The 27,490-nt window shown below is 37.8% G+C and overlaps 1 protein-coding gene across 49 annotated transcripts in view; it reads right to left on the reverse strand.

Moving 5' to 3' along the window:
- The window catches only part of LOC5576237 (dystonin), a 627,686-nt gene that overhangs the window by 79,155 nt on the left and 521,041 nt on the right, over window positions 1-27,490 (reverse strand). For 2 of the 49 annotated variants that reach the window (XM_021853532.1, XM_021853531.1), the window contains exon 1: window positions 16,168-16,578. The exons of the other annotated variants lie outside the window; for them this stretch is intronic. The gene's annotated coding sequence lies outside the window, so the exon portion shown is untranslated. Of the gene's footprint in view, window positions 1-16,167; window positions 16,579-27,490 lie in introns of those variants that run through there. 49 annotated transcript variants of the gene reach the window in all.

Genomic DNA, 27,490 nt, shown 5'->3' on the forward strand with positions numbered 1-27,490 from the left:
GGACGCCAAGCCAAGTTGCGTCGCCGTCGCGTCAGTCGAAGTTTTTCCGAAGGTCGCTCGAAAAGTGGTGTGGTTATTTAATTTGTCGTAAATCGTTTCACGAGCTACATTAACTTCTGAATCGACGAGACATTTTTGAACAGTCGAAAATGCCATTCGACAATTTTCTCATCTAATAAAGGGGGGAGGACGAATTTCACAATTTCATTGAATCTCTGAAACTAAACGATACAGCTTGGTATTGGTACGGGTACACCCAGAACATATGTTTTATCCGAACAGGAACATTCGAGAGCAAGTGAGAAAGGGAAATCAGCTGTGAGTCAGGGTGTACTTTCTGAACAGTGAGAGCATCTGTAGTAACTACGTCTACGTGGCCGGATACTCATTCTCGCACAGATTGCCTCTCGCATAATCGCGAATCATAAACATTGAGTGCCCCCCTTGTGGATATGTACTGCGCAGAGAAGCACGTGTCATCCATCCCTTCGGCTTGTTGTGATCCAATTAGGGTTAGTTACGGTGTGGTAGTGAATCTGCCGTAACTAAACGAGTGATGTTGATGTTTCGGGAACAAATTTGAGTGTTATCTAGGGGAGTTTGCTTATTATGAACTCACCCATAATAAGTAAATTCACGAGTATAGAACATGTAAGATTTACAATATTGAATTAAATTTTTGAGACAAATGTCAAAATAAGGATAATTTTACCTCAGATAACTTTAGTTGAAATCGATAATTAGGGTATCGGTACATATCTTAATAATATATGTAACATTTATTAGAGATTTCCTAAAGGTGTTCTAGCTCCAAACTTTTCTCCAAATAGTCTTGTTAGTTTTCGAGAGAATTCGAATATTCACTCAGCGATTCCTCAAGAATTCACATGGACTAGGTCATTTACTTTCCTTTTCCCTACAAGTACCAGACAGTGAGTGCATGAATCAACCTGTCAAATGATGGCATCGTAATCTGAGTATATCGCCTACATTCCCCATGACCCGTCTCGATCTTTGTTCGATCTCCAATGACCATCGCGCTACACCCGCGCTCCATTCCTCGTTCGAAGCTCATTTGTATGCAGCTGGTGCACTTTGCGCATCAAAGACGTGAATCGATTGTTTGCGCTTAATGCAAGCAAACAAACGAGCGTCTTGCCTCAAGGGGGCGCCAGCACTCACTCTCTCTCGTTGAATCCGCAACCTGCAATCATGAGGCGCTAGACGACGATCGATGACGACCTGCTGACGAATCATCACCAAGGAGTTCAAGGTTCAAAACCTGAACGAATGACATTGAACATCACCCATTATGGACCGGGTTGTATGAATCTCATCTCAGAGGGATGCAATATGAATCATAGATTCAAGGGATTGCAAACAAACCGGGAACTTACAAGTGATGTAATCGGACTATGCAAACAAAAGTAGTTGGCACTAGGTAGACGCTACAAAACGTGATCGTCAAACCGTTTTAGGTCGCCGTTCACAACACTGAACCGTCCGGTGTTCTCGGATTAGCAAATTAGATTACCAGTTTTGTTCCCGTTTAGCTGCGAGTGTAATTACTTTTACGTTTTCACTCTCTTTCTGTAGATTTACAGTGAGAATACGTTTTGAGGGGCACTGAAGCACATTACTCAGATTTTACGCTTGGCACAGTTTGGCGTGATGGTGTCGAATTTCGGCGAACCCAGAGGATGACTTCTTGCTGCTACCGAAGCCACTTGTTCTGCTGTGTGACATGTGAAAAGTGTCTTTTTCCCATGCGGTAAACTTGGTGATGACTTTTTTCGTGGGCTTAAAACCGGTCATCTTGTTCCGAAATTACTTTGCAACCACATGTTCTTCAGTAGCCTTCATTTAGGTCGGGAACGGGGTGAACAGTGATCGTAAAACTTTATGCAATCGTTCTCTCACGCCCCGGGGTGATGTTGTTTGCCGGGGTGTGTCATATCTGATAGTGGGACATTTTTTCCTTCAGTTTGAAAGCAAGTCAAACCAAATGATGTTTGATGACACAAACAACGAGGAGTTGAGACATCGGTTTTCAAGTTAACTAGGGCACATGAGTACTTGGGAACCATCTTGATTCACACAGGCGTGGGGAGTTATTTGTCCGACAAATTGCCTGCAAATCAATACTTTTATAATAAGAGCTTGTAATCAACTTTGAGACTAAAAACTCACAAAAACCTTATTCGACGAAGTGAATCAACAGTGTCAGGATCAAACCTATGAGGGATTGATTCCGAACAGCTCCAAACTGAATCACTTCAGTTTCGTTCACTCGCGAGTTCTACAAATGTAAATAAATCAGTACTTTGGTGTTCGCGAGCATTTTGTTTTGTTTCTATTCCCGTTCAGCAGACATGATCGCTACTTTCCTTCACTGACCTCCAATAATTTCCACAGGGATTGTTCTAAAAAAACCTTAGATACTATCCTTGAATTTCCTACAAATATTTTTGCACTTATACTTCCAGCGATTGCTTCAGTTGTTACTCTAGAACAGGCTTGTCCAACCTTTTTGATCCTCGGGTAAAATCTTAGAACCGATATTGTTATTGATTAGATAATTTCAATATTTTCGTAAAATCGAACAAAAGTCACTCAGTAAAAAACGTTTCTGAGGGAAAAATTGAAGAGTGAGCACTGCGGAACATTATGATTCTGCGATAAACTTGTCGCGGATTCGGTAAGATTTACTTAAAATTACGCCAGATTCTAGCTCCGGATTTAAACATCACATCGTGGAATCAGTGAAAGTTATGTTAAGGATTTCAAAACACCTATATTTAAAATCTTGTCGGATACATGCATATGATTCGAGCATAATCCCACCTCGAATTATTTAGATATTTGGCCAAAGATGGTGTTTGGTGATGGCCAAGATTTTGCACATGATTCTTCGAGAATTGTGAATAAAACTCAGGTAAAGTATTTTTTATGTGTTACTAGTGGTCCCAGCAAACTTCGTCTTGCCATCAAGTAGGCTGTTTGAAAACGCCTTGAAACGCCCCGTGCAAAATGGAGGTTCCGTTCATTCCTGTTTTTTTTTCTTTTAAACTTTCCCGTTAAATATCTCGTAACACTTCAGGAACATAACTATGGAAGAATTTTCAAAATCCGATATCCCGTTCTCAAGCCATTTCGTGACATACAAACACCACTCCATTTTTATTTATATAGATTTATAAAACATAGTTCTGGAAGCTGTGAGAATCCAGTTTTAGATTTTTCAAGAATCTGGCCAGAAATTCTGTCAGAAATAAATGAAGGATTATGCCCAAAACCGAACCTATAATTTTTGGAGGATGATTTTCAAATTACAAAGGTAATCCTAGCTGATAATTCTACGAAAATTCTATACAAAGTTTTCCGTGGAAATCTACGATATTGCGAGAATGTTGCCTTAGATTTTGAGAGGAATCTGCATATTTTTGTGGAATTATTGCCCAATCTTCCAATTACGTCCCAACTGGGACAAAGCCTGCTGCTCAGATTAGTGTTCTTATGAGCACTTGCACAGTTATTAACTGAGAGCTTTCTTTGCCGATTGACCATTTTTGCATGTGTATATCGTGTGGCAGGTACGAAGATACTCTATGCCCTGGGAATCGAGAAAATTTCCTTTACGAAAAGATCCTCGACCAGCGGGATTCGAACCAACGACCCTCAGCATGGTCATACTGAATAGCTGCGCGTTTACCGCTACGGCTATCATTGCCCAATATTTTGAGTAAATCGCTAATAAGTAATACTGAATTTATGTACAAGTTGTGAGAATCCAGAATCCAGTGAGATTTTGTTCAGCCCATTCAATCTTTTTGCTAATGCTTTTGTTCAAATTCAACAGGGAACCAGTTTGGTCTAACATATAGTTAATACAATCTCATTACACATTTAAAATCATCTTAGTTTTGAGTATAAAATGACAGAATTGAATGAAAAGTTATCCTAGGTGTATTAAAACTTTAAGCAGGTATATCAGTCAACGGGTCAGATATGCGAACAGTCTTCAAACTTTTTGCGGGTCGTACATTGGGCAGCCTGGTCTAAGAGATCCTCCAAAGATTCCTTCTTCTTCTCTAAAAGTCTACAAAGGTTTATTTCTGAGTTTTTCAAGAATTTTGTTAACATTATTACACTTTTTTGTTATTCATTACTTATAATTTTCACTGTTTTTATCGATATTCATCCAGGCATTTTCATACGGATTCCTCCAAAAAATAATCTACGGTTATACCCAAACATTTCTGAAAAAATTCTCCAAGGATTTGAGGAAATCTATCGAAAATTCTTCCAGGAATAATTTGACTTTCATTCCTCATTATGTTCTTCTAGAAAGTTTACTAGAAATTTCTCCACAATTTCATATAGGGATTACTCCTGCAATTTTTTCGAACATTTTTCGGGTATTTTACTACACCAACTATTCTAGTAATTCGTACTAATTTTTTTTCTGGGATTCCGTCCGATGATTTTTAGGGAATCCCTTCAGAAAATCTGGCTACATATTCTCCAGAGGTGAGATTTTTTGCTTTTTTTTTTGATCATCTTTTTTAATTTATCTAAAGAACTCTCTGAAACTTCCCCAAAAAGAGTTTTTTTTTTTCAGAAATCCTTGTGGAAGTTCTTCAAAATTTACTTATGAATTTACGGATTTTCATCAAAGGTTACTTTAGGATAGCGGTTTTCTTATCGTGCTCTTGGCAGGTGCTACGCAGCATATTTCAAAGTTAACACCGATGCTCTTAAGGTGAAGGTGAATTGAATCCAAACCTCAAATTTTCAAGAGCACGAATCTGGAGAATCAAACATCCATTTAAGCAGAAAACTTAATCGATTGGTCACTACCAGCTAGTGACCAATCGATTAAATTTTCAGCTTAAACGGATGTTTGGTTCTCCAGATTCGTGCTCTTGAAAATTTGAGGTTTGGCTTCGGTTCATCTTCACCTTAACAGAATGTTTTCTGCAGAAACTCATGAAAATTCCTTGGCAAATATTGGGAGGAATTTCGGACGATTTTTTAGGAGGATTCTGGACCTTAGGATCTCTGGAACAATATCTGAAGTCCTTAATGAAAATCCTGGTTAAATCTTAGAGAAGTTTAAAAAAAAAATTGTAGGCAATTCTCAGAATTTCCCCGAAGCATCTCCGAAAAAAATATTGGTTGAATGCTTGACGAAGTTCTGAATGGGAGTTTTAAATAAAGTATTCGGAAAATCGTTGAAAGAATCACGGGATAAACTCCTAGAAAAATTAGTACTCTATGAAAAAGTCTCTGGAGTAATCCAGAAATCTCTGAAACACTTTCTGTGGTTATTCTCAGGCAAATTCCAGGTTGAAATCTTGAACGTATATAAAACAAAATATTTGGAGGAATTCCTTAGGAAGTCCGTATAAAATCTCCAAATAAACTAAATTATGCATGAGTTCATTCTTCGTAGAATACACTTCGAAGTTATATCTAAGGGAAACTTTGGACAAACGTCAGAATCAATTTCTGATGAAATTCCTGGAGAAAATCATGAAAACAAACATACTCTAATAATGATCGTAACATCACGAGGATTTTGACATCATAATCATTCTCAAAGAAATGCCTAGTTCTATGATGCATCAAACTCTTATCTCCTGGTTTATGTTAGGTTCCTTTTTATTTCCTTAATTCCTGTTTGTTCTTGTTTCCGGCCAGTAGACTTCACACGGATCCGGTCTTATATCCTTGAACAGTTGTCATGAACCCAAGAACGAGCAAAAACACATTGTGGTCACTAGATCATGTTTAGACGAATGTGTTGCTTGGTTCCGAAAACGTTCATGAAAACTTGACGGTAGTTCATGGTGTGTTTTAGTAGTTCACGTTTTCTAGAACACTTTTTTGAGTAGGCCAAGTTCCTATATTCAAGACACTCAGACGCTACCAGCCCTGTCATAAGTGAAAATGATGTTTGAGAAGGAGCTTGAGATCTTTCCGACATACCGCTCATGATCTTTCTGATATCTCCTGCATAAATCCAGCAAATTTAGGAAACACTGATCATGATATGCGAAACTCTTTGCTTTTCTCACTTGAATCGTAGCACATGGGTCCTAGACTGATTCGAGCTCGGAGAATTATCTAAAAGCATTGAATTGATTGCTCCTTTCGATACATCTTTCAAGAGTATAAATTTCACATTTAGAAATAAGCTTACTTTAAGCTTTTGTCATAGATTCTTTGCAAAGAAATGCTCTCATTTCCACAGGACAAATTAAAATCATTAATATCATATACAGCCATCAATCTACGAGACACTGTGTTGCCCATGATTCATTTAGGTATATTAGCAAGTTATCGGTACATTCCATTTGTGTCTTAAACGGTCGGGCTATCGCTTCAAAGTTGCGATTGTTCTATCACCATCACACTTCTGCATTACGGGTCGCGGAATGTTGCGCCGGAAATTAAGCTATTCATCCCGGCGGCTCACTCAACGGCTTATCATTATCAGACAATGTTTGTAGAATCGCATGGCGTGCGCGAGGCGACAACCGGTGAACTTGAAATTGATGAGCGTTCCATTGAGTTTGTTTGTTTCGACGGCGGCGGCGGCGTCCTAATGCATATAGGGGAACTTGGGGTAATTTACCCATATGGGGCTAAACGCGCCACCCGCAACTTGGACGAACGACGTATTTTTTCACCCGACGTTATAGAAAATGTGAAAAATGCTTCTCTATGTTTATCATTGTGTGTTTATAAACAAAAAAAAATCGTAAATAACCAAACCAAACCAACAAACCAACATTTTTTTTTCAGGTCGATACACAGCAAAACCTCTAAAATTGTCAGCCATCTTGTGCACTACCACAGTTTGTATTTCATGTAAAAATAATTGAATTTGTGCTCTACTCGTGGAACAAAATGCACACCCTTATTTTATAACACCAAAACAACCGTTTCAATTCAAATTATACCAAATGTAGATAGCGAATGACATGCTGAAGTTACGTTCAAATTGGAACCTTACAAATGCGCATTTTCTGTATCAGCATGTATTCGTGACTTCGAAGTCACTGATGTTTTCATCGTTTTATTTGTGAGAAAACAGGAAAATAATTTTGATTTGCTTAAGAGATTTTTCTTTGGTGTTAGTGCTCAAATGGCGCGATTAACCCTCCATAAAAATAAAAAAGCAAATAAGCACGCATTTGTTCAAAATCGATTTATTGACACCAAAAAGAAGAAAATGGATGTCTGCTTCAGCTGTTAATAGAAAATAGGTTTGTCTATCAGATCATCATTTAAAAGACAACATGGACGTTATGTCCCCAGTTCCCCTATGTATATAAAGTTCGAAATGTCAATGTCACCAGACAACCGTCGTGAAAGAGGGGAACTTGAGAGGGTTTGTACACGTGTTGGGAACATCTTGAGCACACGCAACTTGGCGTGACTGTGGCGTGAGCGTTAGCCATAATTCAGCTCTATTTTAAGCGGCGTCTGATATAGAAAATTCTACCCAGTGAGTGGCGCTTCCGTCATACCTTCAATGCATGGTGAAATGTCACAACCCGTGTCATATCTTATCAATCAATCAACGACTTCGGGTAAACAAAAACAAACCCAGTCAAGGAAAGTCGTTAAAAACTGGACAATAACTGTTTGCCAACATTGCAAAGTCTGACAATACACAAATACCATTTTATTAGTTTAATCAGGCCGCGTTCTGATAACAAATTCGGTCTGACAATGAAAGGCCGGCGACGCGTCGAACAAAGTAAAACACATTTCGTTTGAATACACGCATCCTAGTCAGTGTAGGTATTACTGACGCTATAGAAAGTGAATTTCTAGCTATTTTTAAAGTACACTCTAGAGAGCATGTCTAGCAAGTAGCGTGTTTGACCTTCACGTCGCATCAAACACAATACCCCGAAACGGATTTCGCGTTTTGTTGCAATTTCTTCAAAGAAGGCACTTGGAAGCAAATTTGGGCTTGATGTCATCATGCGCGCGATGACTCTTCTCTTTCATCTCAAGTTGGCGCTCGTTCGGTCAAACTGATTTGGGGGTGACAGACACCGAGCCGATTAGATCGCACGCGAGCTTCTTAATGGGAAATTGACGCCATCTTTCAGTCAAGTGAGCCTCTTGTCCGCGGCTCGCGGTTCTTGCGAATGTCTTGTTTTCGTATTCAAATTTTTAAATTGATATTCAAAAAATGTATCGCACGTTCGTTCCGATTCTGATTTAGGTGTGTGTGTGTGTTTTTTTTGCAAGACTTTTTGTTTTGTGCTTGTGACATTGGTATTCGGTATGGTTTCTCGGCGGATCATGTGAAACATTACGTCATTTTTGGTAGATACTGTTTTCCTGTGCATTACTTTTGGCATTTAAGTGTTTTGTGGCTTTCAATTTTGTTTGCTTCTTGAGCTTTACAAATATTCGAAACATCATTGAATAAGTGAAATGTGTTTGTTGATCGAGGAATTAATCGATGTTGGTTACTGATTGTAGTCGCACATCAATTCCATCCCTACCTGGTTTGCTATTCGTGTATTGATATAAGACTTGCGTTCAATGGCTATATTGTCATGAATGATAAACTTTACCCCTGCTATCACTTTCTACAATTCACTTTAATTATTTATGGATAATACGCCCATATTAAAAAAAAATGAAAATTTGTCAAGAAAACAGTATTTTAATAGTTTGTTTCTATAAATTTTAGCTCCTTTGCACACCAAAATTGGCCAAAAAAGAAACATGCCGAATACAAGTGCACGTGTTTCAGAATTCGCCATCTCAATTTCATATAATTTTTTTTTCCATTAATGATTGTAACCCATTCAAAAAGAATTCTAAAGGTTTAGATTTGGCATCATTTCATAACGGTATTCAGCGGTACCTTCAATAAAAAACCTCAAGACATCCGAGCTTACGTCAATTCTAATTTTGAAACGTAGTTTTCTAAAATCTTAGTTTTCTTTGATATTTTCACTTCAATTGACCTCCATGTCAATCCGAAACTCCGATTTATGCTCTAAATCGTCCGGGCATGATAAAAATTCATGTTTTTTCTCGGTAAAAGGCACGGTGTTCTTTTTACCACCCCTGTTTGTTTTGCCACCCCTTCCCCAACTGGTCCACCTACCTAACCCAACAATATATGTATAGAAACAAAAATCAAGCGTGCGCTAGAATGTGGGCGTAAGTCGCACGAACGATTTCTGTTCATCGATCCTCTCTTCTATGAATAAAGGTGACAAGAAGCAGATTTGTCAGTATTTTTCACCTCAGGATGCAGGATTGCATCACAGCAATACGGTCTGAAATTAAAAGTTGACTTACACACTTGAGTCTAGCACACGTTTGAAATATGGTTCCTATGGTCTATTTTCCTATGAATATCATAATGGGCATTTGGCATAAAGATGTGTATGACCAGTATCTATAACAATCCGGACATTACAATAGTTACAATTCTTGACAAATAATGTGGAAAAAATGGGTTTCGATTTTGGCAACTGAAAAATTGGACTTTATTGCCAAAAACGGAATACCACTGTAATTCTTATTTGATTTTTGGCAACTTTGATTGAATGCAAAAACATATTTTGATCAACTACGCGCTTTAATCATGTTTGTCCATTGTTTAAGATGTCGACTCAAAGTGAAAGTTCGTGACAGCAGAATCTCGGCTCACCTTGACGTACAGAAATATCGTAGCGGTTTCTCCCTCCCAGCGGTTTCTCCCCGAATGACCTGTTTCCTCTAAACTTTCTCTTTTGTGAACTAGAAAGAATGAAAAGCAATTAAAAGAAGAAAACATTAGGCCATTATCGCCTAAATACATATTGCCAAAAACGCTGCGAATGGAGAATCTCGAAAAAAGGGTGCATAACTGATAAATTACGAGTACCAAAAACTGTTTGGCAAAATGGGCTATTCGGCGAAACGGGGTATATGGGGAATTGACAGTCGGGGAACTGGCGTTCGGGAAAAAGTTGCAAAACCCGCTAGAACAGTGGTCCCCAACCTTTTTGGAGTCACGACCTCCTTTGTGATTCTGAAAGCCTGTCACGGACCCCAAATAATATTTTGTTTAATTGATTAAAACTCAATATAATGATTGTGACAGTCTAGGATTTGTTTATATTACAATCATTTATGCAAAACCGGTCGCATCGTGTCTTTAGTACATGTATCATGAGAAATGCTTGATTTTTATACACAATGCATGCGTGTTGATACCAGCGATGACTGTGAGCTTATTTTCCGATTTACTTTCACAACCTTCGAGATTACTGTAGTGGCACTAGGGGTCCGGTTGCGTTTGAATTAAGTCGGGCAAACCAAACTAAGAATTTAATTTATTAAACTTGATACCAGGAGTCTTCTGACGAAGTTTCCAAAGGCAATTGTCATTAGAGTAACCTGTGCAAGAATTTGAAAAAAAAAACAAACAATAATCTGTCTATATAAATAAGAATGGAGTGGTGTTTGTATGTCACGAAATGGCTTACAAACGGGTCAACGGATTTGAATGATTCTTTCTCCGTTTTGTTCGTCAAGGGTTCGAACGTGTTTGTGTGTATAAAAATCCGAGGATATTCTCCGGTAAAGTTGGAAAAACGAGTGTGAACGGAACTGTCATTTTGTTTGGGACATAGCGTTTTGCAACAGCCTACTTGATTGCAAGGCGAAGTTTGCCGGGGCAGCTAGTTTATCAAATAAAATTACCAGTAATCTTTCAAGATATTGCTATTAGCCTTTCTATGTCTAATAATGCAAAAAGCACATACATGGATCGCAGAAATCCATGAATACATACGGCAATACGCCGAATACCATATCCAAAATCCATTTAGAACCATCACAATAATCTTCCAGGTACCGCTATCCACCAAAGATAAAAAATCAACAAAGACATCATTCAAAAATGGCATCAAAAATTTCCAGAGAATCAGATTTGCTTACATCTTTCAAAATCTAAAAAATAACTGAAATAAACAACGATACTGACAGGCACTTTTTGGAGCATAAAATGAATCCGCTAATGATTTAAGCGAACTTCTCAAATATTTTCGAAGTTAAAATGTCAAGAAAAGTGACATGAGTCTGCAAAAAAATTTCCCAAGATATTTTCTAATGTCTAATTGGAATTCCTGTAGTTATTTTTTCGCAAATCTTTAAAACCATGAAATTTGCTAACAATCTGCAAAAATAAAAATAAAAATTTCGCTAAGGATTCAGCCATATATTTTCAAAATTCGTCAAACTGTTTTGTGTGCGTTGTGAACGAAAAATTGCACTAAAATTTGATTATCAATCAAGTAAAAATATACCTTTTCTTTTATGGTGTCGTGGACCCCCTGAGAAGTCATCACGGCCCTCTGGGGGTCTTCGGACCACCGGTAGGGAACCATTGCGCTAGAAATACTACACTGATTTGGATGAAATTAGGCATACCTAAAGTGTTTTCATAAAGATTTGCTACCATTTTCAATTAAAACGTTTCAGAATAACACATTTGATGGCCAATAAAACACTCGAAAAACTGTCAAATTTCAAACAATGCGACACTCTTGAGGAAGCACCGCAATGTTATTATACCATAATAATCAAGTAAACAGGGAGTAAAAAGCGCGACACATCGTTCTCTCAAAGAAAAGCCACGTCAGGCTTGGCGTTTGTATAAAGAAAATATATAAAATGTACACAATCTTTGTTTGCTTAAAAAAATACAAAAAATTAACATTCAAGTTTTCTGTAGATTTAAGTCTCCACCCTACTGATTGTAAATTCTTCAAGTTACTAATTAAAGCAACCCATCGAGTACAGCGCCATATATTCAGAGCCGTAGCGTGGGCTCATGGCGCCCTTGGCGAACTGCGATTTCAGCGCCCTTTGTTCAAAGTTCTTTATTTTCCGTAGGTTTACGTGAAGTTCCAGCAAACTTTGAATGTTTTTTTTTTCAAAATTTGAGTGTGTTTCCTGAAAATATTGTTCATCGAAATTCTCATAAAATAATAAGATATAGCTCAAGTAATACTTAAACATTAGCTTACTTTGGTAAGCTTGTGCAAGAAGTAATATTAAATTTGTCATATCTCTTTTGAAGGAAAATTGTCTAATTAACCAGAGGTTATTGAAGATTTTTGAAGATTTTCAAATAAAATTAATGTTTAGATGACCAGAGACGAAAGAAACTACTGGATTCATTGCCCACTTGGCGTCACGTCATTTAGGTGCTTTTATTAAAGTTTCAATGAAATATTGTGCGTAGCGCGAAAAATTCTCGCGCCGACTATCTTAAAAAACGCTTGTAGATCGCCGCAGGTACTTCAATTCGTGTTGGTGTCTTCTGCGCGATCATGTTTTGGACAATCATGAATAATCGCGCAGAAGACACCCAAAAGATTTGAAGTACCTGCGGCGATCTACACGCATTTTTAGAAGTTTTCAAGATCGCCGTCGCGCAATGCACAGTACATGCTCCTGAAATATATTTGTAGATATTGTTTATTCATTTTTTTATCCATGAGTTTGTGCAATATTTCAAAGGAAATGTTCAATAAATGTTGGTAATGCTATTTATAAGTCATATTTTGTTGGCTTTAAAACGAAGGTTAATTGAAGAATATATTATAAAAAAAGTGCTTGATCAAGTCCTATAAAAATCAAGAGTTTGTCGAATATTTGTGCCATCATACATACATCATACAAGAATAATATTAAAGAAATTTCGTCAAAGTAGCGAAATAAATTTGCATGTAGAAGTTTAATATTTTTTTTTATTTTCATTAACGATATTCTTAGCCCTGGGCTAGTTCATTTCGGGACCAACGGCTTTACTCCCCTTCCTCAGGAAGTCCTCGCCATTACCTGTCTTTTTTGTCATAAGTGAGTATATAAGGGTGCCCGTAATGGGTGCCTGGAATCGGAAAATCACGCAATCGCTATTATATCCTACAGCTAAGTTTTCGATTATTTGTAAATTCACGTGTTTTACATTTGAATTTGGATTGCCGATAGCGACTGGTTTTACACCATCGTTTGATGTGTTTTACAATTAGTGAAAATTCACGTGTGAAACACGTTAATCAAGCTTGTAGAATGTTTTCAGTGTGTAAAAAGTTTGATACTTTATTCTCAGAAATTACTCAAAAAAAAAACAAGGGAAGATTTTAAAGAAAATATTATCAAGATTTAACTTAAAATAGCAAAACAAAACTAATGAAATGAATGTCATGAAAAGTTCTGTGCGAATTCAAACATTTATCAGTCAGTTCGGAGAAAAAAAAGTATTTAGTAGAAAAAAAAATCTGGTGTTACAAACCTACCTATACCATTTTTTTTTTCATGGGTCTAGGGCATTTGGCAAAACGCCATTCGACATAAAGGACATTTGGTTTCCAAGATAATTTTGCTCAGGATTAAATCAAAATTATCTTTAAGATTCTATGCAAATCTGGCTTGAGGCTTAAAATCCTGCCTGAAACCTGCCTAGTATTATTTTATGATATTGGGTTTTATTGGGAGTTATTAGGAGTCCGTATCTCAGGAATTTTCTATTGGCGAATCATTCAACACCTTTTGAGATGATTCCATTTTTTTTTGTTAAAATCGTTTAAATCTATCATGTTTATGAATAGAGCTAAAAATTCATAAAAGAGGAATGATGGAACTGTGTTTTTGACGCAACATTAGCCTTCTATCGCTATTCGTTGATGTTTATGACTGTTTTTCTAGATACTGTGACTCCAGAAACGCCATTACTAAATATGCATCTAAAAAAAAACTAAGGTGCATCACGCTTTTTGGCGCCCCTGAAGCCTGGCGCCCTTGGCGGGTGCCAACCTGGCCAACCGCACGCTACGGCACTGCATATATTTCATACAAATTTCAAACTCGTTGAGTTCCCCTTAGAATTGATGGATTCGAATTTTGACCAAATTTGGCGGGAGTAATTTAAAATTTTTGCACTTCGGTGTTTAGTGCTAATGCCGACTTATAGAGAGTTGGCTGCAATACAAAGTTAATGACGTCAAGGAAAATTCTGACTTTTGAACCAGTTCGAACCACTTGAATGCATCTTTTTGTGGAATTAAACTTGTATTATAAAGTTTGCGTCGTTTTTAAAATATTTAAAGACCATTCTATAGAAAATCGTGTAAAATATCCGAAAACATTCAAAAGTGTTTTTAAAACTAAGTACAGATACATTCGTTGTTAAATGGAGTTTTGAAAAGGTAGAGTCAGTTCCACTTGGAATCTGGCTGCACAAAATTTTCTTTGGCTGCACAGTCTGTTCTCCAAGAGGAAAAAACATACCAAAATTTTAGCACATCAATTAAGCTTCAAGGGAAAAATATAAGAAAACAAATTTAATAAGTTTTCGAACCTTTTGTCGATTTCCACTCATAAATTCTTGTACAGTGTCTTTGTACCAGATGATGTTTCTATTTTTGGCTTATTTTTTAGATTTACGCTTAGTTTTTTTTTAAATCGTTCTGTTGAATATATAGATAATTTGGCGAAATGATACATTTTTACTAAAATTGTCATTATTGTGCTAATACAATATTCATACCATACCGTTCTATGACGTCAGGTCTGTTATGGCAGATGGCTAAGTCGGGTTGAAACCTCACGGGACCTTTGTTCGATTGAATAAATGGGAAAATTCTAATCTAAAGACACTTTCCGTTGTAAACTTGTCCATGTAGCTGTCCCAGTGACGTTTTTCTTACATAATCGCAGATAGCTTGCCAAATCATCACCTTGCAAATGAATTTAAATACATGCAAAAACTTTGAACATACCCGGTACATCTGCCTACACGGTAAAAATATTGGTACGGAATTTGAAAAATTAAGTATTTTCGCGATAATTCCTCCTGACTATGTTGGGTTTTTAACGCAATTGTGCAGAATTCTTTCACGTCTTTCGCGTCCCAACTTTGATAACTTTTGCAAATATATATGAATCTTCAGGATTGTTTTTACCATTGGATAAATAATTCTCCCGGATCAAAAGGCTGTAATATGTTTCTCGCTGTGACAACTAGAGGCACCTCAGCAATTTAAAGGCAGCGGCCAACTACTAAGCAGACTTTATATAATAAGAGTGAAATACTTTAAAGCCCTGGTTTTTTTGCAAAGTTTCGCAGAGCATTTCCGAAGGCTCGATCTGAAAACCGCTGCAGTAATACATTGTGTACCGATTTGTTCAACAAGTTTGATTCACATTAAATTGAAGTTGTACAAAGTTAATCAATTAACAAAGGTGTAGGTACTGAACTCGCAGTTCAATACTTCACCAATGCTCTCAGAACAATTTTTCTTGCTGCCGTTACGTCTCAGCTGGGATTGAATCTGCTTCACAGTTTAGTCTTCAATGAGCAGTTCCACGATTATCAAAACTGAGAGCTTTCTGTGTCAATTTACCATTTCTGCATTGGCAAATCGTATGGCAAGCTGGATACTCTATGCCCGTGGATGTCGAGAAAATGCCTAACGTAAAAAGATCTGCAAGGTTTTGCTGAATATTTACCGCTACGGCTACTCGAGCCCTTAGATCATTTGTTTAAAGCACAATTTAGATAACCAACTCAAATTTCATACACGCACATACGAATCTTCCTGAGAAATAAACTTTGTTTGCGTCTTCTATCACGAGCTGCAATTTGCATCCGTTTCGTGCAATCCTCTACTAACTGGTCAGCTACACAGTTCAGTTGCTCGGTCAGATGTATAAATCATCAGTCGCCGCCAAGTTTATTGATTAATTTCGTACTGCTCTCGCAAGCAGACTCCGGGCGATCAACCACCCACCCTGAACTGTGTCAGTAGAACACCCCAGTAGAGAAGGGACGCAAACTGCCACCTTTGCTTATAAGGTATGGGAAGGAAACGCTCGGTACTTCATCGATGATTGGCAGAATTTTGGCAACATCTAGCAATCTTCCGCCGCAAATAGATTCCAATTTGTTTCGCCTTTTCCGTGCTGCACTTCCAGCTGTTGGGAGCAGTTTTCATCAACCCTCCTGGAGGTTTATCGATTTCAGTTCCACGTTTCCGTTCAAGTACATTCCGTTCGTTTTCCGAATGAGTAGATGTATAGATGTCTATAGATGTTGAACATCCCAAGCGGTTGATGGGTACTAACATAAAACTTCTATTGTGTAAAAAGTGCAAAGAACAACAACAACAACGATGGTATCGGACACGTGATATGCTATATAGGCAGCCGAGTTATCCGTGGATAATCCTTTTAGCTTCACTGCAGCTGTAGTGTATCGATTGGTAGATTGTTCAAAAAACGGCAAACCGGTCGCCGTTTTGTTCTTCTCACGACCGACGAACTCCGCGTTCAAATTCCCGAAATTGTGCGTATATTCTCCGTCACCGCGCGACGCTTTTTTTATCACGATCCACAAATGACCTTCAGTCTAGGGTGCAATCTAGAAGACGATCACCGTCAAAAAATATATGGACATTAAACTTCCAATGCTATTATTCCTATCCGTTTTGCTTCTTAACGTATGAGAGAGCGCGCGCGCATGTATTCTGTCCGAGTTAAACTTTAATACTAAAACCGTACCACGATTCGAGCTGCTTCGAGGGGTTTTAGCGATAGCGAAGCGAAAAAAAATCACCCCGCAGGGTGCAAGTTAATCACTCAGAGAGCTCATTCGAAAACGCAGAGCTGATTTCTCATTTGAATCTCAATCTCAGCGCGCTAGAGCTCTTCTATGGAGAGTACCTCTTCCGTAGTAAGGTAACTCAAACCGGCGTTTTTGATTGACACTTTTTGCGATTCGTGAATGAAAAAGCATTCGGCGGCTCAACTCAGCTCCAGGTGAGATCATCTTCAGCATATCGTAAATCTGTCGAAAACAAACCTGTTCGGAAGGAGCGAGGTAAACATAGTTTGGAGAGCGTGAGCGATTATCATATCGAACACTTCCGAGCCCATGTTTACAAATCAAGGCTCGTTAAATCAATCGCTGAAATGAGGAGTACTGCAGGACTGGTAGCAGGTCAAGTAGAAGCAACTTTTTTCAATGAAAACTCTAAGGTATCATGAACGAAATTTCGTCCAATAATCAATAAATTAGTTCCTGTTGAAAGGCTTGGGTAAATACCTGAGTTCTTGATGAACTTTCAAGAAATAAATCTTGATAAAAGTATACCGTAATACCAGCAGGAATACTTATTGTAATGTCATGCTGTAATTCAAAAATAGATATATCGGTAGAGAAATGTTGGGCTCTCTCTCAGAAAAAATCTCCTTAAAACTGTCATCTCCTTCAAGTTCGTTTAGTGTTTTTTTTTTGGTTCATGTGTATACACTATATACTATTTTGGTTCCTGTTTTGTCTCTTTTCGATACCTTTTCTCAATCAATCATGAGATCTCTAAAAATCCTATTTGTGAGACACTCAGCCGCTACCATCCCTGTACTAGAGGAATTTGCACCTAATTCACTCGCGATTACGGATTATTGATTGGACGACTTTTGCATCACCCCTATCTGCAACAAAGTTCTCACTGCTTGGAACGATGATGTCATAAGCCATAAATAATACGTCGACACCTCGCCTAATTGAGCGCTAAAAAAGCGTAGAGAGATCCGTCTACTAATTCGTCGAATTTCTCGCTCCAAACTTCATAGAGGCGCGAGTTTAAGTTGCAAAAAAACGTGTGCGCGGGAGTAGTTGCTTATTTTGTCATTGATGAGGTTTTTTCTCCCTGTTGTGATTTGTTTCAATGCCAGAAGGTTAGGGAGGTTAACGAGCACAGTACTGTGTGTGGCGTTGCGAATACCATATTACTGAGAGTGATGACGACATAAACCGGTAGTCAGTTGCGTTCCATGGATTCGACTTGATGCATTTCAATGTCAAATGGATGCAATGTTGACTATAGTGCTTGTTCAGATTGGACAAGCAGTGACCGATATTTTTTATGAGCGCGATTAGATACTTATAAAGTGACCAGACGTCCAATTTTTAACTTGACAGTACAGTCACTACAGTGTCAATACTTTTTATTTCTATTAACTTAGTATATAGAACATGCCGTAGATTGAAGATGAATGTAAATTGATCAAACATAGGCAGCGCTTCATAGGGGATGAGATCTGACAAGCGTCCCGGATTTTTTCCGGGACACATCTGGTCACATTAGATACTTAGATTATTTTGCCTGGCGTTTCTCTGAGCACAATTCAGGCGACCTATCAAATACTACTCAACAATCACTGCGAGTGCACAAATAACGAGTGACAATTTAACCCTGAAAATCCCGGGACGAACTTTAAATTTTCAAATGGTCACAATTTGGGGACCAGTAGATCAATTAATTTGAAATAAATTTTCAAGGACATGCGGTTAGTTGGTCTTACAATCCTTGGGTGAGACTTTCTCCCTCACCCTTCTTTTTTTCGGGTAACGGGAAAAGCGTGGACACAAAGGATCCAAAATTGACATAACACGGATGTGTAAAGATTCCGATGAGCCAGAAGGTTGTTGTCTTCCACAAAGTTGTTCAGCAAATCAAAAGCTATATGGCGTTGTAAATCTTAAAAAATGTATCTGCTAGGTGGCGCTAGTGACAAACTTTATTCAATAGAGCGATATTCAAAACTGAACAGGCAATAGATTTCTCTTTTTTAGTGGTAGTAAAAACGAAATCCTGAAGCAAAGAAAGCACCATGAAAGGTGAACTAAACACACAAAAATATCTATTCACATTACGCTTGATTTATAGTCACTTTTTTTTTCGATGCACTTTTCTAATTACTAGTAATTTATGTTTTTCATTATTTACCATACGTTTTGACAGTTTTAGACTACCATTCTTCCATGCGCTTGTGTTGGAAATTTGAGAAATTTGAGAAACGAGCGTACGCGATCAGTGAGTGCAATGCAAACATCAATGTCGCTGTTCGGCAGCCAGTGAGAGAAACTGAACGTTCGAAAGGTTGTTTCAGTACTTTTGGCCGCTGGCGCCAACTGTTAGCATTTTAGAACGATGTAAACAGTAGTTATCCTATTATCAGCTGTTCAGCAGATCAAAAGCTATCTTGCGATGATGAATTTGAATTCCGCCACTAAGTGGCGCTAGTATTCTTTTATCAATATTCTGTATCTCAAGAACCTTGAAAGGCAGAATGCTGGTGTCTTCGACAGAGATGTTCAGCAAATCTAGGGCTATCTGGCGATGAAAAATGAATGATATGGAACTCAACCACTACTAACAAATTTTCTTCAATCTCCAGTATTTCAATATACTGAAAAGCGTGTCTTCAGCAAAGATCTTTAGTCATCTGGCGATGGAATCTGTTTGGAGAATGATCCGATAAATGGCGCTACTATCATCTCTCCGTAACTTGAAATTCAGACTCTTGAAATAGAAATATAGAACCATAGTAGAAATGAGTTTCATGGCTCACTCAATAGTCTCTTGAAGCGCAGTTTAACTGTATTTTTTTTTAATTTGATGTTTATCGAGTTGGATAGTTTCAATATCGAGTTATAAATAATGGACTGTTATTTGAAGTTTATTTAATCTTCTGCATCTTAAGATAAACTAGATAGTTGGTATCTTCGGAAACGTTGTTAATATGAACAATATCTATCTGATAGTGATTAAATTCAAACATATGCGACTTTGGAACTACTCAATTTCAAAACCCTACTTGTATGCTCGACGGCTTCATGGCCATGCGGATTGTGTCGTCAGACCCTCAAGTGCATCGTGTAGTGGTTCAAACTTTTCGTGAGGAATTTTCTCAGCTGTGCCTGTCGGTTGTTCAATGTTATATTACAGTCTATCCGGCTAAATTGCTGAAGACAATGTCCGTGACTTTTTTGTTGAAATAGATATAATGTGGCACCAATAGCAGGGTGGCCATCAAATATTTATTTTGGAATTTCCGTATTTTCCCGGTTTTCCCGGAATATTTTTGAAAATTTTCCTGGTTTTTTAATTAAGGGGCTCAAACGAAAAAGGGCGACTCTGTGGTCGGATTTTTAATTGAATATACTAAAAAAATCTACATCAAGCTTTTTAAAGATATTTTTAGGTGATTTTTCCTTCAATTTGAAAAATTATATTATTCGTAGAAGATTGGCTTGTTTTTTTGGCACCCGTACAATTAGAATGGAATGGAAAAACTTAAAAGTCGATTTTCTCAAAACTAGGTTTCTACTTCTTACCCCCTCAATTGTGCCAATAAGACGATTTCTACTCTTGGAAGGGGTTTGTTACCAAGCCCATATTTATCAACCACTAGCTATCCTGGCAAAGGTTTTATTGACCAGTAAGCTGTAGAAGCTTTAAGTTTTCCGAGGATTTTCAAAAATATTATTCCACAAAAACATGTCAGAGCCCCTGAAAAAAACAACAGTAAAAGAATTGTTCGAATCGGTTGTCCCGTTCGCAAGCCAACTCGTGACATACAAACACCATTCCATTTTTTTATATAGATATGCCCCTTTTATACATCATTACCCCCTTTTTTTTTAAATTCCTCTAATTATTTCAATTTCTAATCATTCGATATTTTTTTTCCTAAAAATGAAGAGTTCACTAAATCAAATCAGTTTTAGATAAGGATGAAACAAAGCCAAATGTTGAAGCATGTATCTCACCTTACTTGTTCAATTTTAAGTCGACTAGATAAATCGTTGTATTCAAAAATATTCGATTTATTGATTGAATAATGAATAACTAAATGAAATTATGAATCCAATATGTTTGAGTGCTTAAAATGTCTGCAAGAAATGTTGAAACTCTCATTCAAAACTTTGAGTCAGATAAGCTAGAGAAAAAATCAAGCTCTGATAGTAAGCGAAAAAAAATCATAAAGTATTTCGAAACATAGCCAACTAATTTGAAACGTTTTTCAGAAGTTTAGTGTAACAAAGTGAACTATTTCTACAAGAAATTAAATCATGAATGTTTAAATATAGGGCCTTCCTTAGCCGAGTGGTTAGAAAGCAGGCTACCAAGCAAAGCCATGCTGACGGTGTCTGGGTTCGAATCCAGGTCGGTCCAGGATCTTTTCGTAGTGGAAATTTCCTTGACTTCCCTGGGCATAGAGTATCATCGTACCTGCCACACGATATACGAATGCGAAAATGGCAATTTAGGCAAAGAAAGCTCTCAGTTAATAACTGTGGAAGTGCTCATAAGAACACTACGCTGAGAAGCAGGCTCTGTCTCATTGATGACGTTAATGCCAAGAAGAAGAAGATAAACACCGAAGTTGATCAAAAAAGTAAAAGTTGAAATTTTGATTTTTGTGTGTTTATTTATGAATTAGCAATTAACTAATTCAGCGGTAAAACTTGCTAAAGCTTTGATAAGAACAAGTTATTATAAATATAATTAGTACCCTTGTGCAGAAAAGCAAAAGTGGCACGAGACTCGTTTTTAATAAACGAATTAGAATAGCCAATTTATGCTAGCAGCAACAATGTAAACTATTGATATTAGTTATTCCCACATTGGTGTGAAATATTTCGGCGCCCAGCTAAGCTCCAAATTTAATTTTCAAATCTCGATATTGTTCAAACGATTTGGTTGCATTACTGACCGAAACCTGTTTCTAACTAAAGGCATACGAGTGGCATTCTGTTTGTGTTTATTTGCAGAAACAACAAGAAAAAAACGCAAATATATATGACGCCCAAAAAAAAACTTCATATTATGCACCGTCTACGCCGAAATCCAGTTGATTGGATCACTGCAAGGTTTCTTCGCTATCAAGCTATAAAGGCTCTCGAAGGCTGACTAACTGGTCAAGGTATGCAAATTTTATGCTGATTTCGCGAGATTAGCTCATACCCCTCTACATAAAGGATCAAGCTGACATCATCTGAGAGAAGTCAATTTTTGCTGGACCGAACACCGAAACAGATACAGATCGCGAGCGCGCGCATGGTGAGAAATTTACGATCCCACCCAATCGAGGTGTCTGCCTACTCGTCATAAATTCAGAAACGAATCGATGACATCATAGCAACTGTATTGCGGTGGGGACACCTTGGGGCAGACGGGGCAAGATGAGCACCCCTGGTTTGTGACGTTCTTACGTTCCACTGTGTTTTTTAACATTTTTCATGTCTTCTACAAAGTTGTTAAACATCTTGAAACGCGTGTTTTTGCTGAACATTGCACCTCTCTATCTCTTAAAGTAAAAGAATTACCAGTCGAATTCGTTTTAATAAGGCTTATTTGTTTGATAGTAAAAACCCATGCAAAGACGCTTATAGACAAAAGTTTTTATCAACTGCCGAAAGGGAAGATATGGTACTTTCATGATTTGTAAGAGTTATTTGCGCCATTTTGCGCCGAAGTCAGTTATAGAGGCCTAAACTACCCCTTGGAAAAAGAGTAATTCATGAATAACTTTGTTACTTCAAAAGATAGGGTGATGATATGTTCAGCAAAAACACGGGTTTTTCTATGACACACAACTTTGTAGAAAACACAAAAAATGTTAAAAATCTTGGAAAAAAGTTATGATAAAAAATATGATTTTTAGGGGTCATTCACATACAACGGCATATATCTCAAAAAGTATAAGAGATAGAAAAATTGTGTCTTCGACAAAGTTGTTTCAAATTGCCAATTCTACAACTTTGCCGAAGACACCATATGTCTATCTAAATTTTTTGAAAAAATAGTTTTTCTATCTCACTGCTAGGTGGATTGATCACAAAATTTTTTTCGTCAAAAGTTGCGCCTTAATATACCAAGAAACTTCTCCGAACAAACTATATCGCTAAAATCAACGGTTAGGGCGCTATTCAAAAAGCGCATGAAAACGAGGAATTAAAACACAGTGCGTTCTTATCAAATTTTTACAATATTTTTTTTGTGATTCTGTTAAATAACAAAACATTGAATGTTAAGCCGTCAATTAACATTTCACGACTCAGTGCACTAGCTTCAGATTTTACATCCGTTGGAAGATCCGAATTCGACTCAGGTCGAAAGGAGAAATTCTGAGTAAAAATTGGATCGCCCCTTAAAAAAACAACTATGCTACAAGTATTGAAAAATAATGGCCTTATCCAGGTGGCTATCTTCTTCTTCTTGGCATTACGTCCTCAATGGGACAAAGCCAGCTTTTCAGCTTATTAACTGAGAGCTCCCTTTGCCAAAGTTGTCATTTTCGCATTTGTATATGGTGTGCCAGGTACGATGATACTTTATGCCCAGGGAAGTCAAGGAATTTTTCGTTACGAAAAGATCCTGGACCGACCGGGATTCGAACCCGGACACCTTCAGCATGACTTTGCTTTGTAGCCGCGGACTCTAACCACTCGGCTAAGGAACATTTTGCCCCTGATAATTTTTGACCTTAGACTATTTTTTAAAGTATTATTTAAAAAACTATGTTTCACTTGTATTTTGTTATGATTCTTATATTTGACATTATTACTGGATGATCTCCAATTTTTTCAAAACAAGCAATGATCAAGTAGGCTTTAATCGAGCTCATCTTTAGGCTGCTCATCATGCCCCGTTCGTCCCCATATGAACGTGCACCGGACCTAATGTCGCGGTTTGATTGTTTGCGGAATTGGAAGTGTTTGCGCACTTTTTACAACCACTCACTGCTGCTGAAGCTTTGCGAAGCCTCAGCTCAACAAATTACGTTTCGATTGAAGGCGGATGATGTCACGACGAAGATCTGTGGTCTGCAACGTAAAAATACCGGGCAAGTTTATGAGCTCACTGGACGATTGTAGCATGGTTATTACATCGCCAATCGAGCTCTGGAAGCCTATTCCAGTGAAGTGGCGACCGTCAGCGCGGAAGTGCTAGGTTTGGATTATGGCACCTGACCGACCTTAGCGTCACGTCTTTGGAAGCCGCAGAAAACATAAAGAGTTTGTTTACCCTACGACACGATGTGAACATGAGTAAATATTAAACGTGCGATGCAATTGATCATGGATGCGATATGACTGGCAGAGTAATCGCTTCCTAATTGTTCCTCTATTTCGAGAAAAGGTGAATGATAACTGGGGTAGGTGTACCAGTTATGGCCATAGTGGTTCCCTAGTTCGTCATACGTGATAACTTGAATGTCTCCACATTTTGAAAAGTTTTGTGTGTTTTAGCAGTAAGATATAGGATATATCTTGATGTCAAAACATTCAAAAAGATTAAAAATGTGAAGCCATCGAAATTTCACATATGACCGAATAGGGAACCACTATGGCCATAACTGGTACACTTTCCCTGGTTCGTTTTCTAATTTGAACCAAGTGTACGGTCTACATGATCACTGATTGGCTTAGAAAGGCGTGTAATATTGCGATACATTTCACAAAATAATAGGATCCTAAAGCCCTGGCCAGATTTTAGTACCAAAACGCTTAAGTTTAGGCTAAAACTCAATTTTTAAATGTTTCTCGTTGGATTAAGTTCAAAAAGCTTTTTTTTCTCGGTTCTTGAGACATTGTCACACCACCTTGGTTTAAACTAAAATTTTAGGTGTATTTTGTTGTCCGTGTTCCCACCGAAATATCAGATAAAGAACAACCCCAGTGTTGAAAAATTGAACCCCTGTGGCATTTTTGTCGACTAAGTCAAGTCCACATGATCAAAAGTTTTAAGATTCAAATTTGGTCCAATTTTTTAAAATTAAAGTTCAATATGATACAGCCGTTATTCGAGTAGAAAATTTGCCAAGGTAGTAATAAGTGCAAGCTCTACCGTGTTGTTTAATAAAATCAAGCTTTATCAACAATTTTAGGATCCTGTTGATAATTGTCCTAACTGTTATGCCTGTTTGTCTGTGGTGTAGCGTCCCATAAGAATTCAATGGATTGCGCTATTAAAAGAATCATGTTAAAAACATAGCTCCACTAGGAGACAGTGTTCCTATTATTGGGGCAAGGATTAGGATATGATTGATCAATAGTCATATCATATCATATATTTTCAGCAAAGTCATGCTGAAGTCATGCTCATCTTTTAGTAATGGAAATTTCCTTGAATTCCTTGGGCATAGAGTATCATCGTACTTGTAACACGATATACGAATGCGAAAATGGAAACATTGGCAAATAAAGCTCTCGGTTAATGACTGTGGAAGCTGAGAAGCAGGCGTTGTTCCAATGAGAACGTAATGCCAAGAAAAAGAAGAAATCGATGGATGCATCATTCTATCATATTCATTCAAAATAAGTAATATGAAGATTTGTAGCCAGGTCGATTAGATTTCATTTCGTTAAAACCGGGAGCTTTCGTTCAGTGTAGCAAGGAAACATATTTCACCACTACGTGTGTATTTCACTGAGAAAAATCTACACGTCGAGGTCGTGTGTTTTACTTATAGATTTGCGCAATGAGAAAAACCACATGATTTGAGTGTGGTAGCCATATGGATTTCATCATTGATTTCACGGTATAGTAACATGTGTATCAACATTAGGTTGTCATGTGAAACAAACATGAATTTCCAAATATTAAATCATGAAAACCAACTGATTTGCTTATTGAATTCGAAATGTAGTAGCTTTAGATAGTCATGTGTGATAGAACATAAATGTCATGGGACTGAAAGAAGAAATTTGGTAGAAAAACTTTTGCTCCCCAAAATATGGATCCCAGGCTCCTCTGCTTGTCGCAAGCTCTCTTGATTTTTTTTTCAAACCCGTGAGCCAGCAACAAGCGGGGCGCCGCAAATCCATAATTTGGGAAGCCAGGGATAAGCATATTCCATTTTTTTTTGAAACTGAAAGCCAGGAAAATCTGTTAGTGGAATCCGATTTTTCTGCTAAACTATACATTATAATCAATGTTTTCTTATAGAAAGGTAGAATTCTCGTATATCGGTCAACTTCACTAATAAAAGAAAAATCGAATTCACAAATTTTCATCTAACACTTTCAGCTTCAAAATTTGCTTCTTCTCTTTGGAAGCATGATGATGACTGTCGTTCGACACGAGGTCCAACCGCAATTCAGTTCACTATGCATCCCATGGGTTGATCACAAAAAATTTAGAAGCTTTGAACATGGAAATCGATAGCATAGCTCATGGATTTCATCATAACAATCTCATTGCGCAAATCAATGAATCGACCAACTTGAACATGATGATTATAACACAAGATAACCATAAGCAAAACACACTGAATCCGTGTTGGAGTGATGATCTATGCGTCCATAGGTTGACACATACGAATCTGAAGAGAAAGCTTCGGGAACTTATGTGGAAAAAATATGGAATCCCTGTTGTCGGTTGATGAATCAATCCATGAAGCAAAACACAGGAATTTAATGTGTAACACACACGAAGTTTGCAAGAAAATCATAGCAAATCGATATGGACATTCATGAATCAATCCATAATTTTAAACACACAGATCGAGCGTGTGGATTTTTATCAGTGTTGGATTCAATTTAGCCGCTCGCAAAGACGCCATTTAAGTTGATAGCCGTTCGAACAGTTCAAAGTTCTGCTCACAAGTTAACATCGTCGAGATGTACACTCTACGAGAACTCGCCGAAATTCATCTGTGCTACGGTTATGCCAACGGTGTGGCATCGGAAGCCAGACGGGAGTACGCTCGCCGGTTCCCGAACCGTCCGCTGCCAAGCGCGAAAACCTTCTCAGAAACGCATCGCCGATTGGTAGAGGGAACGCTGTTTTCGCAGCAAGCCGTGCTGAAGAAGCGGAACACGTGAGATCCAGTGCCAACTTTGGCAGTGGTGTTTGTCGGATTTTTTTCGATTTTTATTACGTTTCAAATGTAATAAATAATATGCAATAAATCTTTCAAACCCATGCAGTAATCAAAACGTTCTAAAATATCACGGTTTTAGGAATTAGAAATTGAAAATATTTAGAGAGTCGATGCCGATTATGGACCCTTTGCGTATTATGGACCCCCACAGAAAAACATAAAATATACACAATGCAACCTCAGTCCTATAAAAATCCACCGGGGGAACTTCATTTACATTGTTCGGTAGCAGTTTCAGGCAAAACATTTGATCTGAAATGTATAAATACAGTTTTGTGAATGAAATAACTTTAGAGGGTCCATAAGAGGCCTTTTCATGTGACAGATCCGTCTATGCATTTGTTTACATCGGTGGAGGACCGGTGCTAACACGGGCCTGTCATTTTCATAGAACAACTGTCAAAGTGCTTCCCGATCAGCTGATTTGAAACGTCATGTGAATAGGCCTAGTAGCATTTCCAGGTGGATCTATAATAGACATGTCGGTAGCGCGCCGTACAACATGCAAATCAAATGGAGGATCCATAATAGGAAACGTCAAATTTGTCAACATTCCTATTATGGACCCCGGTGGGGTAGGTGTTTGGCAACAAGGGTTATAAACTTCCGGATTATTTGTTAGTAATTCAATTTGTTGTGAAATTGTGTCGACATTCGTTTGACGTCATTCGAGCTTTCGATCAACGTCAGTCCAACAAGGAAGTGAATG

This window comes from Aedes aegypti, chromosome 3, assembly GCF_002204515.2.
Source record: "Aedes aegypti strain LVP_AGWG chromosome 3, AaegL5.0 Primary Assembly, whole genome shotgun sequence".
NCBI classification, from domain to species: domain Eukaryota; kingdom Metazoa; phylum Arthropoda; class Insecta; order Diptera; family Culicidae; genus Aedes; species Aedes aegypti.